Source organism: Homarus americanus, unplaced genomic scaffold (genome assembly GCF_018991925.1).
Source record: "Homarus americanus isolate GMGI-L3 unplaced genomic scaffold, GMGI_Hamer_2.0 scaffold1826, whole genome shotgun sequence".
In the NCBI taxonomy this organism is placed as follows: domain Eukaryota; kingdom Metazoa; phylum Arthropoda; class Malacostraca; order Decapoda; family Nephropidae; genus Homarus; species Homarus americanus.
This window is the reverse complement of record NW_024737933.1, coordinates 1-16484: the sequence shown is the minus strand read 5'-3', so window position 1 is coordinate 16484 and position 16484 is coordinate 1. Positions and strand designations below refer to the sequence as shown.

Sequence of the window (16484 nt, the reverse complement as noted above, 5' to 3'; positions counted from 1 at the left end):
AAAGACAGCACTGTCCTCATGTGCTGAGAAAAACATACATACGTCCCCCCTAAAAAAAATTTCTAAGAAACTGCATCTTACCCCTTTAACGTGCTAAATGCAGCATTCCCGTCTTCTCCACTTCTCTCTCCCGCTAACATATATATATATATATACACCTAGACCCCGACTTACGACTATATGGACTTACGTCCATTGGTACTTAACGACCTGCTTTGACTGTACGTCCATACGGGACATTACCACGATCAAGTAATCGCCGCGGACTAAAAATTTTCAAATGATCGCCAAAAGATTTTCTATAATCAAACGCTCGGCCCCGGCGAGAGGGAGGGGTGGTTTGGGTTCCGCACCCACCAAAGCAGCTTCGCTCAAAAGCCGCCACCTGAACCTCATACTGATCGGGCCAGAACTTTCGTTATTATTGTATTTAATTGACTTTATAATGACTGGAAGTTTAAAGCGCAGCGAAGCCAAGCGCGCCCCATGGTTACGCCCGTTCTCTAGATACCAAAACCCACAGGCAACCGTCGCTTACAACGAAAATAGTAGTAACGATTCAATGCTTAATTCAGGTTTCTCATTAATTCCCATCATATCCACTATTCTGAAGGACAAGGAACGATTCGGTGAAGTAGTGAAAGGAACAACACCTATAAAGGAACTATAATAACAAAGAAAAAGACAAGGTCCTATCCACATATAGTGGAAAACCTGTCGTTGCTATGGATAGAAGACCAGATGCAGAAGCTGCAGGCCTTGGTAAATTTAAATCATTAGTTTGCCGGTGCCCGTTCCAAAGCTCAAGTTTTACGCCATGAGACAACTTGATCAAACCCTACAGGAAGTCAAGGGTGGTTTGATGATACCGCAATACAGTGTTATAGGAGTGGAGGAGCGTTAGTGCCGATGTTGGTGCTGCCGGCTTTTGGCGATGAGCCGCATTTTATCGCAAGGGAACACCGCGGCTTGAATGAAGAACGGACGTCCCTGGAACCGGACATATGTTTCATCCGCGTTTTTCCTGATCTAAGGTATTCAAGCGACAGAATTACACTTCTGTTGGGGGGGGAATGTTGCTGGTTTCAAGCCAAAGCCCTTCGCGATCTATAAACAGTCCCCATGAAACCCGCGCCGAAACACGTCGTTTTTCCTGTTTGAAAATAAGAAAGCCTGGATAGACCTAGTAATTACTTGAGGTTTGGTTCATGACTTGTTTTATTCACTTGTGCCAAGGAGTATTGTTCGCGCAACAAAGGATTCCATTCAAGATTTACTGATTTTGGATAATGCCCGCATACCCACCACACCTGGACGACATGCACTCGATGTTAAGGTAGTGTACATGCCACCTAACACTACCTCTACTCCCATCCCAAACCCGCATGGACTGTTGGGTAAGTATTTCTGCTTTTGTGCTTTATTTAGGTCTACATCTACCTTCGCTTCAGGCTATGTTGTTGCTACTGAAGGTGGCAAAGTCCTACCAGCCCTTTTATACAACATTTTGTCATGTATAAAGAACATTAGTGCAGCATGGGACTAGTTACAAAAACATTGTAATAATGGAATATGGAAGAAACTGAAAAGATATGTGAACAGTTTCCAAAGGATTTAATGAAAGTGGAAGCTATTTTATTAGTAACAAGATAGGTGGAGTGAGGTAAACAGCTGGAGTTAGAAATTGATACCATGATGTTGGACAGTTGGTTGAAAGTGTAGCAGAAGAGCTCAGTACCCAGGATCTTATTGAACTAGATGAACAGAAAGTTGCAGAGGAAGAAGAGAGACAAAATGTAGAAGAAGAGCCTGTGTGACCCCTTGTAAAGTTTTCCTCATGTCACGCCAGAGTATTTGTTAATTTAGTAAAGCAATGCAAATGTTTGATGACATGGATCAAAAATTATGAGAGCTATGCCAAAGTTGACAGAATGATCCAAGATTCACTTGCTTGCTACAGAGAAATTTATAATGAAAAGAAAAAAGAAAAACTGTGTGTCTAAATTGGACACCTATTTCAAGAAGTCCCCAGTACTGGCTCCTCACGTCACAGTGCTGCCTCTTTCAATTTCTCAAGATGATCCAATACCTTCTTCAACCAGTAGTTACCACAGCATAAACCTGTCTGAAGGAAGTTTACATTACACCACCCAGCCCTGTCTCCTTCTGCTTCTTCCAAATACCTATGTCCCAACCCTGCACAAGTAAAACCGTAAAAATTCTGCCCAGCTGACGAGCATTTTCAGTATAAAAGCCCAGCCCTACCGTATCCATTCCTTCATTATTTATTACTTTTACTGTACTGTATCCATTCCTCACATTTTTATTAGTGCCCCCTGTTTCATTAGATTTTAAAAAAATTTTTGAATTTTTTTTGAAATTCGACCTGGATTTGGGTCCCTAACCCCGTCGTAAGTAGGGGTTTAGGTTATATATATATATACATATATATATATACATATATATATATATATATATATATATATATATATATATATATATATATATATATATATATATATATATATATATATATATATATATCTTGATAAAATCACGCGGAAAATGGAAACAACGAGAGTACCTCAGCTTTTAGTCTTTATTCAAGACATCTCCGTTGTTCCATTTTCCGTGTGATTTTAACTCAAGATTATCTTATCCGTTTTCATTTTGGATTTACATGATAATATATATATATATATATATATATATATATATATATATATATATATATATATATATATATATATATATATATATATATATATATATTTATATATATATAATATATATATACATATATACATACATACATACATACATACATACATATATATATATATATATATATATATATATATATATATATATATATATATATATATATATATATATATATATATATATATATATATATATATTTCATGTAAATCCACAATGAAAACTGGATAAGATAAATCTTGATAAAATCACGCGGAAAATGGAAACAGCATGCCTTAGCTTTGAGTCTTTATTCAAGGCTAAAGCTGCAGTCTCCGTTATTTTATCATATATATATATATATATATATATATATATATATATATATATATATATATATATATATATATATATATATATATATATATATATATATATATATATATAAAATACAGTAAAATAAAATAAACAAAATGACAAAAGAGAGAGTGCATGGGGTGGGGAAGGGGGAGAGACATGACTCGGGCATGTTCAGAAATCGACATTCACCACAGTACTACAGGCACAGGAAATTTTTCTCAGCTGTGTTTATAATGTGGGAGGGATCACTTATTTATAAGAAAAATCATAGTACCTTCTCAGCCATAAGATAAATATGCATCTGAGAAAGATAAACAGTCAAAGAGCCCTACAGTTGAAAATGTGGGGAGCATGGTAGAGACCTCTTCCTCATTAGCCTCCCCTTCTGAACCCCCTGCCAAAAAGAAAATTAAGTCATGGACAAGGCAGTAAAGTGATGTTTTTTTTAAGTATGGCCTTGGAAGGTGTGAACAGAGCAAAAAAGAACCAAAGCCTGTGAGTGATTTGCAATGAAGTTATTACAAATGAAAGTTTGAAACCGTCCAAATTGAAAAAGAACTGAAAGACAAAATACACTGAACCCATTGGTAAACCACTTGAGTACTTCCAGAGAAGAAAGGAGGACATGAAGTTGTCAGTAAAATTTCTTAGTAAAGCAACCACCCTTAATGATAAAGTACAACTGGCACCATATTTAGTTACTTATCGCACGGCAGAAGAAAATGTGCCATATAAATAAGCTGATAAACTTATTCTTCCATCCACTCTGGATATAGTGAGTACAGTTCTTAATAAGTTTGCAAATCAAATCAAATGCGTCCCTCTCGGTGATACAACAGTGTCTCGGCAGATAAGTGCTATTGCAAAGGATGTAGAATTCTAGCTGGTTTCACATCTACAGTCTGGTGAAGAATTTGCTATCCAACTTGATGAAAGTACTGACATATCTAACTGCAACATTGTTGGTTAATTTTAGATATGCATGGAAAGATGACTTTTTGGAAGACTTACTCTGTTGTTTGACCTTACCTACACACACTTTGGGGTCACAGATATACAGTGTTAAATTATTGTGTATTTTGAAAATACAAACTGGACTGGGCTAGTTGTAAAGGAATTACAACTGATGGTGCAGCTAATATGACAGGAAAAAACAGTGGGGTTGTGAATAAAATATCAAAGGCAGCAAGTAATGACTGCCAATGGTATCCCTGATAATCTCAAGGATGTTCTGAAAGACGTGGTGAAAGTTGTTAATATGATCAAAGGAATTTCACTGAACAGTCGGTTGTTTGAATTTCTGTGCTTAGAAATGGGAGCTGATTATTCACACTTGTATCATACAGAGGTTCGGTGGCTTTCCCGTGACAGAATTCTAACGAGGGTTTATGAGTTCAGGATGGAGATTCATCTTTCCCCCTTACTTAAAAAATCTGATTTGGCAAACTTATTTTGCAATGATGAGAGATATTAAAACTGTCATACCTAGCAGACATTTTTCAAAGCTAAATAAACTTAATCTGAAACTGCAAGGAAATGAAATGGTGTATTCCAACACAGTGAGGAAATAAAAGCCTTTAAGAAATCAATAGTACAGTAAAAGTCCAAAAATCCGGATGCCAGAAATCCGGACCACCCGAGAATCCGGACTTTTGGAAAACTAATTATTATTATTGTTTTTGTTTTTTTTTTGCGGGCTTTTGTGTGTATGTGCACATGCGTGAGCGCCACAGCTGCACAGCGACAACAAGCGACCACGTGGTCGCCACTTTAAAACGAGCAATCAAACTGTGACAACATACCGTATATACTCATCTATAACCCCCCCTCGTTTATCGGTCGACCCTGATTTTTTGACCAAGAAATCGTTAATTTATGATATTCCTCGTTTATAGTTCGACCCACGTTTTTGAGGGTAAGGGAACAACAAAACCTTCAGTAAAAACGCTCTACGTCCTATAAACTGAAACACGAGTGCCGAAGGCAAATTGTTTACCATTTATTATTAAGACACTTTACACTGAAATGCGGGTAGTTTCAACAAAAATATTGTATATTTCCATTCAAGTATTTATTCAAGTCAATTAGGAGGGAATATTATTGTAATACAACAGTTTTTTAACTAAACCATTCGAAAAGCGATTACAGTAACATCTTTTGAACGAAAGAAAGTGAAAGTCATTGTTTTCGTCACGATTTTATCCCACTTTCCACTGTAATACGTACTTCATTTTAGCAAAAATATTACATTTCTGTGAATGCATTATATCAAGCACAGTATGAATAGAATACCATTGTAATATAACAATATTTTGAGTCCTACTCTTTCCATTTACAGATTACTGTACAAGCCCATAATAATGGCTCCTAAAGTAAATAAACTTCGTTGTGTGAAGAGAAAGAAGAACACGTTGAAATTGAGTGACAAACTTGAAATAATTAAGAAACTAGTACGTGGTGTGAGCAATACTGTTCTAATGGAAACATACGACATTGGAAAGTCTACAATTTATGATATAAAAAAGGCAAAGAATAAAATTCTAGAATTCACAGCTTTTTCATTAAACCTGCTCGTTTTGATAAATGAAGCATGCTATATTTGCTAATGAATAAACTATCAAAATGTACCTGTTCATCTCTTCTTTATTCCTCCTTAATTTGAATTTTAAAAGTACTGCCTGAGAATCTGGAAAATCCGAAAATCCGGACCGACCCAATCCCCAAGCAGTCCGGATTTTTGGACTTCTACTGTACTATGGCAGGGGTCACCAAACTTTTTTCACAGTGGGCCGGATAACTGAAAGAACGACGAGCGCGGGCCGCATAATCATTCTGTTCAATACTTGCAAGCCAGAACGAAAGCTCTGGTAACGTCAGAGCGTAGGCTGAGCTACCACGAGCCGGGGAAGGACTTGGGATCCGGCCCACGGGCCGTAGTTTGGTGACCCCTGTACTATGGCAAGCCAGACTTGGAGTTGATCGCCCTATCTACTACATGTTCCCAACACTATTATAATATATTGAGGAAAACTGCATCACTGAAGAAAGTTTGAAGAATATGAAAGGTGATATATACAGCTTCACCTCCTTGCATTGTGTGCCAGCTTTAATCAGTATTTTACTGAAGAGAAGTTCTAATTTTTCAGAGAAAAACACTTGGTAAAAGACCCATTTGCTTTTGAGAGGCCAGAATCTATTGTAGGGTTGAACCTAACACCTGATAAACAAAAAGAGCTTCTCACTCTCACATGTGATAATACATTAAGAATCGAGCACAAACCATCATTCTGGATCAGTGTTACCAAAGAATATCCACTCTTAAGTGAGGAAAGTGACTTACTGTTGTTTCCTTTTACAACAAATTACATGTATGAAGCAGGTTTTGTCACCACAACAAAGCTAAAAACCAAAGAGAGAAACAGACTCAAGACTGCAGCTGATATGCCTGTGGCGTTATCCTCCTGCAAGCCAGATTGGACCAAGATCACAAGCAACAGAGGGCCCACCAGTCACACTGAACGGGTAAATAAACTGCCTTACTCCGTCTAACTTGTTGCATTTTGCTGAGCAGTTTTAGATGGTTTGCAATTATATTGTGTCAAAATCTACAAAAGCGCCGATTTAAAATTACATCACGTACACGAGTTTTTAATCCATATACCGTACATGTATTTATGTTGGTAGTTAGGAAGGTAAATATATGTGCATAGTATGTATACAGTTGTACCCCGCTTAACGCGGTTTCACTTAACGCGATTTCTCATATACGCGGTGCCTCGCCAGAACTGAACTTTCACTTAACGCGGTTCAACTACTCATATACGCGGGAAGCGCCGCGGGCACGATGCACACAAGGTCGCCCAGTCATCAAAACATTACCGGGTTCTTCACCCGCCACCCACCACAGTCGGCCCAAGTCAGTGATAGTGATAATTATAGTGAGGATATGGACTTATATGGACTTTGAGGGGTTTGACAAAGAGGCCCTGCAAGCCTCTGTGGTGGATAGTGATACGATTGATACAAGTGATACAGGTGAGGGCCAATAATCTGCCCTCTGCCTCGGAACCAACCCCTCTGCCTCGGAACCAACCCCCCATCCCCGTGTGCCCAGCCATCTTTTCTACTAATGTAAGTGTTAAAAAACCTAATATTATTGATATTTCTCTTAATTATTAATTTTGTGTGCATACCATCATAAAGTTAAGATAATATTTTTACTACAACATAGTTGTGTGTCGTCAAAAAGTGGAGCTTGGGGGTCAGGCCAGTCTCTATTGGAATTAATCCCATATGTTCTGTTGTTCACTTAACGCGGTACCCTGTGGGTTCAATTGACCGCGTTAAGCGGGGTACAACTGTAATTGGGAAAGGTAATTCCTCTTCATGTAGTCTTTTCAATTCCTGGCATTAACGCAAAACTACGGTATTAACATCACTACGATATAATAAAGAAATAGAATTTACATATACAGGTACTGTATCACAAAATTTATCTATGCATTTGATGTAATGCAAATTATCATCATTAAAAGTATATCATTGATAGCTTTAACAGATAAGTAACTTGAAGATGTAGCGAAATTACTTTCCCCGAATGTACATATATTATAAATATGCATGTATGTATGTATGCAGGCATGTACTGGTAGAATGACCTATATATGTGTTGCTGTCCATAAGAGAGGGTGCTCATACGACTGGTAACAGGGTCGTGAAGGAAAGCCTCCGATAACGACGGTTCTACTAACGACGATTCATATTTAAAACCCTGGTTAATTTAGGACCCAATTCAATTTACACCGTTATTTTCTTCGTATTTACAACAAAAATATTATAAAAAATAAAGTAAAATTACATTTTTATATAAATAATAACTAAATCCCGATATGTATTATAAAAAAAATAAATAAAAAAAAAATTAAAAAACAAGCCTTGAGCACGGAGGCTGCCGGGCTTGGGCTTATGAGTGGTGACGCCAGCACAAACAGTCACAGCTGGCAAAAGAAGAGCATAAGGTTAGCCGAGAAACTAGATGTGTTAAAACGATATGAAAAAGGTGAGAGGTCTGTGGATATTATATGGAGCAAGCAATGAACATATTTTCTGATGTGGATCCATTAACAGAAAGCATTACAATTAACAGAAAAGAAAGCAGCTGTGCAAGGTTCTTTTGACAGCTTTATTATTCGAAGGCCTAAACTACCAACTTCAGCTACACCATCAAATTCATTATCATAAGCAGCTTCAGCAACAACTTCAGGTTCAGTAACAGTTTCAGCAACAGCTAATATCTTTATGGAAAGCTACAGCTTCAGCCAGAGTTGAACCTGATGACTTCGCCAACTGAGTAAAAACTCGCACAATATTCATTGGCTGTCCTTATGTTTTAGACTTTACCACCATTTTTGTGTAGAATTTTTATTTTACATTAGTAGGTATTATTTAAAACATATATGAACAGTAATAAGTGTTGCTTTCATTTTCTTATGTAGAGGAATGACGATGTTTTCACATGTACGCACTTTCATATGATGGAGTTCCCAATCTATTTTGTTTTTTCTTTACCATTAATGGTTAGCTACTTTTATTGTTTCATTTACTAAGATTAAATAACATTACTTAAAACATACATATTCATTTTTTTACATTACTTTTACTACAGCTACAACCAGGGACTTATTTTCTTCAGTTTATGTAGAACCATCGTCAATGACTCACGGGTGTAAACACACAAAAACAATACCGTCTCCTCTCCTCTTGTGTTTTAATAATCTACGTATTATTAATGAATTGCATTGTTCATTTCACACATATATACATTAATTCAATCAAATACATATTCAGTAATACTTTTACTTTTTCACTTTTATCCTCTTCGCCACTGATCGCCTAGTTAGCCGCATGGGCAATCAGTCGTGTCTCTGATTACTTTTCCTTTTCATTTATCTTCTTCACCAAAAGATCGGCTCGCTAGCCGCCCGGGCGATCGGTCACATCTCTGTCACCCACTCTTGGCAAATACTGGGCATGCACCGGCTCCTGAATGTACCTGAGCCCGCTCCAGTGTTGGTCAAGTCTTGTCTCGAAAGAGCTCACACTCGGTGCCGTCACAACACTCTCTGGTAGATTGTTCCAAGAGTTTACAACCCTCACTCAGAAAAAGTTTGCCCTCACAGTTTTCTGGACGTGTGGCTTCTTCAATCTTGAGCTGTGACCCCTTGTGGGGCGAGCGTCCGCCAGCTCCAAGTAAGGACACTCAACTGAGTAGTGCCCCCCGAGATGCTTATAAACCTCAACTAGGTCCCCCCTTGCCCGTCTGTAGTATAAGCTAGGCAAGTTCAGGCGCTCCAATCTCTCAGGGTAGCTGAGGTGCCGAAGTGCAGGCACCAGTCTGGTGGCCCTCCTTTGAACATTTTCAACCAACTGAAAGTCCCTAGCATATCTCGGGGACCAGATGGGGTAACAGTACTCCAGACGGGAAAGCACTTCACTCCTGAAGATCGTTACGAGGGACGAACCATCTAGATATCTGAACGACCCAATAATTTATTTGATTGATTTACCTTCTTCTGGCAATAGCTCGAGAACTTCAGCTCATTGTCAACATACACACCTAGGTCCTTCTCACATACAGTCTCAAATAGTGCAGTTTCTTCATCCCGTTGGGACATATGATACGCCTCCTTACCGTTGGTTCGCCCCAGGTGCATCCTCTTACACTTTGTGACATTGAATCTCAACAGCCATTTCTTCGACCATTCCTGGAGCCCACAGAGGTCCTTCTGCAGCTCTTCACAGTCCGCTTGGTTCTTAATTTACCGAAATAACTTGGCGTCATCGGCAAACATTTGTATGGAGGAGTGTACAACATCAGGCATGTCATTTATGAAACAAACTACAGCGGGCCCAATACACTGCCCTGTGGTACCCCACTTGTGACAGGTACAGATGACGATTTCATGCCATTAATCACCACACACTGCTTGCAGTCATGTAGAAAGTCTTCTATCCACGCTAGGACATTTCCCTGAATTCCGTACCCTTCCAGTTTGATTTTAAGCCTTTCGTGGGGTACACTGTCAAAAGCCTTGGCAAAATCTAGGTAAATATTGTCGATATTACCACCCCGCTCCAGAATATGGGTCCAAATATCCAATACCTTGAGCAATTGTGTTAAGCAAGAGCGCCCCGGCATAAAACCGTGATGGCAATCTTTTACAAGGTTGTTTCGTATTAGATGTTCCATTGCGGCATCTCTGATAATACTCTCAAGTACTTTACATATTATGCTGGTCAGGCTCACCAGTCTATAGTTGTACAGTCTCATTCAAGATTCTGTGTGATCAAGTGAAAACTGTTGTTTTTTATGCACTCTCTTTTTCTGCCCCCATCATGGCACCTACAGTATATAAATTGAAATGGGTCCTAAATTAACCAGGGTCTTAAGTATGAATCGTCTTTAGTAGTACCGTCGTTATCAGAGGCTTTCCTACAAAGTAATACAGGTATCTCCATTAGCCAGAATCCCTCTTAGTTGGAACTCGCCAATAGCCCAATTGGAAATTTGCTCGGAATTTTTTCAAGAAATTTATCTAAATTCCGAGTTTGTGAACGATTTTCTGAGGTTGAAAATCTGGAAAATTACGAGAAAATTTCCAGAAACTCTCTCCAGATCTCTCCGTTCTTGGCCTGGGAACAGATTTTCAAGGCATTCCAAGATATTGCATCATGCTCCAATGCATCCCCATGTGCCAGGCACGTGGGTGGCCTAGCTGCTTGAATCACTTACTTCATATTCTACTGCCATTGTAGAAGGTTGTTGTTCACTCACTAGCTGCTGTTTTTCTGTAACAATTTGTGTTGTGCACAAAGTGATAACAGTTACATATACTGTACTGTACATTCAGTAAGTGGGAAACAATTGGAGCAACTTATTTAAGGCATCTTCAGGTCACCACAACAATGGGTGACCTGACATTGCATTAGGTCAGGTCAGTAACATGACCCACTAATCCCCCACCCCACCTCCAGTATAGAACTAGTAGTAGCTATACATTAATCTGTTTACAATATTAACAATATGGTAGGGTGTACAGTGGTGTTTGCATAAATAAATACAGCTCCTGTGAGATGTGTCGTTTCGACTTGGGGAAATTTTCCTGCGAAGAGTGGAAAATACCACTGTCTTTGCTGTAACACACAGCCAGACAACTAACCAACAGAAGCATTGAACGGTGGTGGAGAGTTAACTCGTTTCTTCTGTTCAACTGCAGCATAATAAACACGTACTTGATGCCTTATCTGTGGCCCAGACCGGTCGCCCTGCTCACGGTTTCTTCTTTCCAGCCACTTGTGAAGGTAATGTTTTGTGATAACAAACAGTAGGTTTCGTTGTGAAGTATTAGAGAGCGTCCTGTTACTAGAAAATCTTGAGAATAAATTCACAGCAGTAGTTAAGGCTTCCTTGTTCTTCTTAAGGGAACGGACGGTCGATTGGGGACAGTTGAACCTGCGCATGATGTCACAGGTACGAGCACCACTTCTGATCATCTCTCGTTTAATTTCAAGGATGTATTTCTTCTTCTTCATCCCCTTACGGTAGTCACATTTGGCTTGGGGCTTTTCTTGTTGACCTTCTCTATGATCATCATTAACGCCAGAACCGCTCCCGACATTTACATTACGCACCTCACTCATTGTTAGTATACGAGAATTGTAACACACAAGTATTGTTACCGTAATACACAAGAATTGTTAACAGTTCCACAAGAATCTTGCAAAACGTAAGCACAATGGGTTATATAATCCAAGGTCACTGCACCGCCTGCTCTCACTCATTGAAACTAGTTGCCGTAAACAAAAACTCGGTGGAAGACAAAGGACTGCTACACTGCGCGCTGCCCACTCTCTATTGACTCGCAAAACCGGTAATAAAAATAATTATTCTTGAAAGGCTGGAAACTGTAAGTGATGAGAAAAATATGAAACAAATCTAAAACTCACTAAACTTGAGATCCTACTGTAATCAAGATGAGTTCGTTAAGTTCTTCAGAGATGGCAGCTGTGAGACTACAACATAAATTCATTTGTTTATGATATGAACCAACAAAACCTAACTTAACCTAACCATACTTTACTTAAGTTAAGTAAGGTTAGGTTGGGTTTGTTTGGTTCACTTTACAGTACTGTGTCCTTGTTTTTAAAGAAGTCAACTTTGAATAAAAATTTGAAGACTAGAAGGATCTTTTTGGAGTCATGCACCACACTCAAAAAATTAAAATACAGTACAGTGATATCGCCATTTGCCTGAAAAATTGGTGCAGAACACTTCCAGGAATGAGAGATTTCCGGGTACCAAGACAACTCTTTCAAAGTCAGAAAAAATCCCTCATCCCCGAAATTATCCAGGTAACGGAAAAGTTTTCTCAGAATTTTCCAGAAAATGTGCCACTCAAAAAATCGTTCCCAAAGCCGGAATTTTCAGATTTTTTTTTACTTTTGGAACAATTTTCGGAGTAAATATTAAAACCCGGCTATCGGAGAGTTCAAAACTCTTTTTTTTTTTAGAAATTAAAATATATATACCTAACCTATAATAATCCTAATACTATAAAACGTTGACCTTATTCAGGTTTTCAGTGTTTTCAGTATTTTCTCAATTTAATCAACTAATTACAGCCGCCCCTTTCCGTTAAATCAAAACTTCTGCTAAATCGAACTTTCCGTTATTTTTGCTCGATTCAGCAAACTAGTTCACTAAATCAAGCTTGATTCAGTAGATTCCGTGCTAAATGCGCTGCTTGGCGCATGGGGTCTGTATACATCCGTTCAGTCTGTGCCCTGCGTGTGTCTACCTCTTGTTATACTGTATATATACAGTACAGAACATAGGTATATCTTTCCACTTTGTTTTAATGTTATTGTTTCTCTTTTGTTTCATTTTGTTGTTGTCTATTTATCTGCTTATGTTAATTATTTGTTTCATTTGTTTTTGCTACATGATGCTTGAACTCTTGTAGAATAAAGCCTAAGTTGAATTTTGTTTCTCTTATGGGCCTACTACAATAAACAATTGCTTACTGCACCTTTCGGTCGACTAACTACTGTGCTTGGACGTGATGCCGAAAGTCTCTCAGAAAGGAAGTGGTGTGGGGGAGAAAGTCAAAAGAGCGCATCTATTAACTGGAAAAAAAATGAAAATTATAGAAAATTTTAAAACAAACACCGAACCACATAGTTTATTGTAAACCACAAATAATGTTTCTAAGTACACATCGTGGGTCTGAGGTGTGCCCGTAGGTGTGAGCACATTAACGGAATCAATCTCAACTTAGCAAACTTGTTCACCGAATCGTGTGAAAAGCAACGGAAAAAATTCCTTCCGCTAAATCTAGAGTTGGTTATATCGTATTCCGTTAAATCGAGAGTATACCGTACACATCGGTGTAGTTTTGGGTGCTCGGACGAGGAGGGGATCCGTGAACTCAGAAGCAGTTTTTAACCTTTTTATAGGTTAGGAAAAGTTAGGTAAGGTTTTCAAACATTTGTTTGGTGTTCTCTTTGGTACATGAAACCGAAAAGATAAACAACGGAAAAACCAGACTGGGTAAATTAGAGTTTGTGTGGTGGATATGAACTATTGTGGAGGTAAAGAATAGCTTCCTTTATATAAAAAAGTCTGCAAAATACCCAGTTTAAGTGTGCAATAATGGTAAAGTATTAACACTCAATCTATTTTGAAATATTTATCAATTTTCAACACCAGATTTATACTAATAAGAAAGTAACAAACAACTTTTATTGTTATATACATTTCCAAATAGAACATAGTAGTTACTGTACTGGTATGTTGAAAAAGGAAAGTACCACCACAGGAACCGACCTAACTCAATACTTTATACTGTAGTTAGATAAGGTTGGTTCCTTTTGCCTGTTTTATAAAGAAGGTAATACTTTATATACATCTCTTTCACAATTAAACCACCTGGAGGTGCACTACAGTACTCAGTCTTCTCGGTGGTTATGCGGCAGTAACCTCTCCTCCCAGAATGTAAACAGCCAATCATATTGACGTATTTCAAAACACTCTGTCACCCGGGCTTGATCAACGCCGATGCTCAGGATATGCTTAAGAACCATTCAGTACAGAGAGCTGCTCTCACATCCACAAAAAACGTAAAATTACACCATCTCACAGTAAGTTAGGTAAGATTAGGTAGGTTTGTTTGGTTAGGTTGGTGAGGTCTTCTAACAATGCTTCTGCTGCTTATTTTTCATATCATCTCAGGTTAGGTTAGGTTTAATTTACAAATAACCACTTTTGAACACATTTGCACAAATTACGACAGTGTCCACTATAAAACAGTGAAATAGCGCCATTTATATAATAATTTGGTATTATTTTCTTGTGGCTCCGTTCATTCCTACCACTAATCTATTATCATATTCGAATAAGACGTCTAATTATAAGATAATTTTCATCTATTACATTACCGGCGGAAAGCACAATAACAGAGATAGCTCTTCCAAAAATGTTTCTATTTTCTTCCATTAACAACGCGTCATTATCGTCTGCCTCTCGTCCAACACTGCGTGTCTCCTGCGTCCCCTTCATAAATCATCCTGCGCATGCGTTGCTGTACACGTCACGCGGCTAATCAAAAGCCTTTCTTATTTTGAAACCAATTAAAATGTTTTTGGGTTTAATTCATGGTCTTTTTTACCCAATCAAATTCGAGTATTCTTTTTGGTCTCTCATATTTTGAAATTCAAGTTCACTTCCGACCATGGAAGTGTGCGATGGGTGTCACTTAAAGTATATGGAGCTGATTGCGAGTTTTGGGAAAAAAACGCAGAAACTATAGCATTTTTTCGATCGCATGGTGTTCTTCCAACCTCAGTAAAGAGTACTAAGAGTAAGACTGAATGTAAATATCGCAAAGACCAACATATGTGATGTTGTGTAAGAATCCCAGAATGCAACGACGAACAAGAACCAGGCCAATAAGGTAAGAAATAGGTGATTCCATCATATGGTGAGTCAATTCAGTTAAATTAAGTTAGGTTAGGTTTGGTTATTGTTTTTCTAGTGTTTTATTGTGTATTTCTTAGTCGCTTAGGCAATTTTTTCTCGGAAAACGTCAAACGGAAAAAATCGCAAAACAAAACGGCTAATTTCCGCCAAAAAGGAAGATCATATTCGGTCTCAGCACACACAAATACACTAGAAAAATATATTTTTAACTTGCTACAAGTGAACAGAGCTACAAGAAAAATTTACCAATAATTTTCTATGAAAAGTTGGCCATTGGCCATATCAATAGCGTTAATAGAAACTTAGTCAGTCACGGCAAAATATCCACAACAGTTTAAAATACTATAAGAACATGTGTGGAAAAATGAACGAATTGAAACAACTCTCATTATAAGTCTTTAATGTTTTTCTCTGACTGTCACACAAGTAACTTTTAAGTTGTTAAATAACGAATAAGTTACATGGCTCGGTCCTACTTTGTACCATTCGCATACTTTACTTTTAACTCATTTTCCACATATTTCAGCACATATTTCAAAGCTAGACTGTGAATAAGTAACCATTAACTCACCAAGAACTTTGTCTAATGTTGAGGAGGCGGAAAAATCACGAGTTTTTATATTTTGTAGAAAAATATAAAATTTGGACGAGTTTGTTGTTGTCAAGTGACGCGGGAAGATGGTGTGTCCCTTGTCCGACACTCCGGCTCTGTCTTAAGTTTTATTGAACTTGTTCTGGGGATTACTGGCCACTTAGCCTCAAGTTTTATTAATTTATCTCTATCCTTATACTTTATCTTCTTCCTCACTTGTTAACACAAATATATTATTTATATATATATATATATATATATATATATATATATATATATATATATATATATATATATATATATATATATATGATCATATGAAGATCCTCCCCCCCAAACCTACTTGGGGGGGGGGAGGATCTTCATATGATCAAGCCTGGATGTGGTGTGACCGTTTCTTCAGGAATGCTTTTGATAACCTATGTACTCATATTTTTTTGCAATATTCAGTGTAATAATTCTTTTTTAAGAAACTATGTACATAAATTTCTTGCAGTATTTAGTGTAACATGAAAGTAATCTGAATAATGTTATATTATTTAATCCTTATGTTGTTTATTTATATTATATGTTGGGGGGGATCTTCATATGAGCGCGACTGAGGGGGGGGGATCTTCATATGAGCGCGACTGGGGGGGTGGATCTTCAGTTGGATACTTTGGGGGGGAAGATCTTCATATGATCCATATATATATATATATATATATATATATATATATATATATATATATATATATATATATATATATATATATATATATATATATATAATAATAAAAGTTTAACACTCTGTCT

General features: G+C 37.6%; 1 protein-coding gene across 5 annotated transcripts in view; it reads right to left on the bottom strand.

Moving 5' to 3' along the window:
* Positions 1 to 15804, bottom strand: part of LOC121873623 — a 68149-nt gene extending 52345 nt beyond the window's left edge. For 2 of the 5 annotated variants that reach the window (XM_042377265.1, XM_042377268.1), the window contains exons 1-2: positions 15669 to 15792; positions 13149 to 13245 (exon numbers count right to left, since the gene is read on the bottom strand). The gene's annotated coding sequence lies outside the window, so the exon portion shown is untranslated. Of the gene's footprint in view, positions 1 to 13148; positions 13246 to 15668 lie in introns of all 5 variants that reach the window. The other 3 variants (XM_042377264.1, XM_042377269.1, XM_042377266.1) reach the window with 2 other exon arrangements.
* Positions 15805 to 16484: the final 680 nt, after the last annotated feature.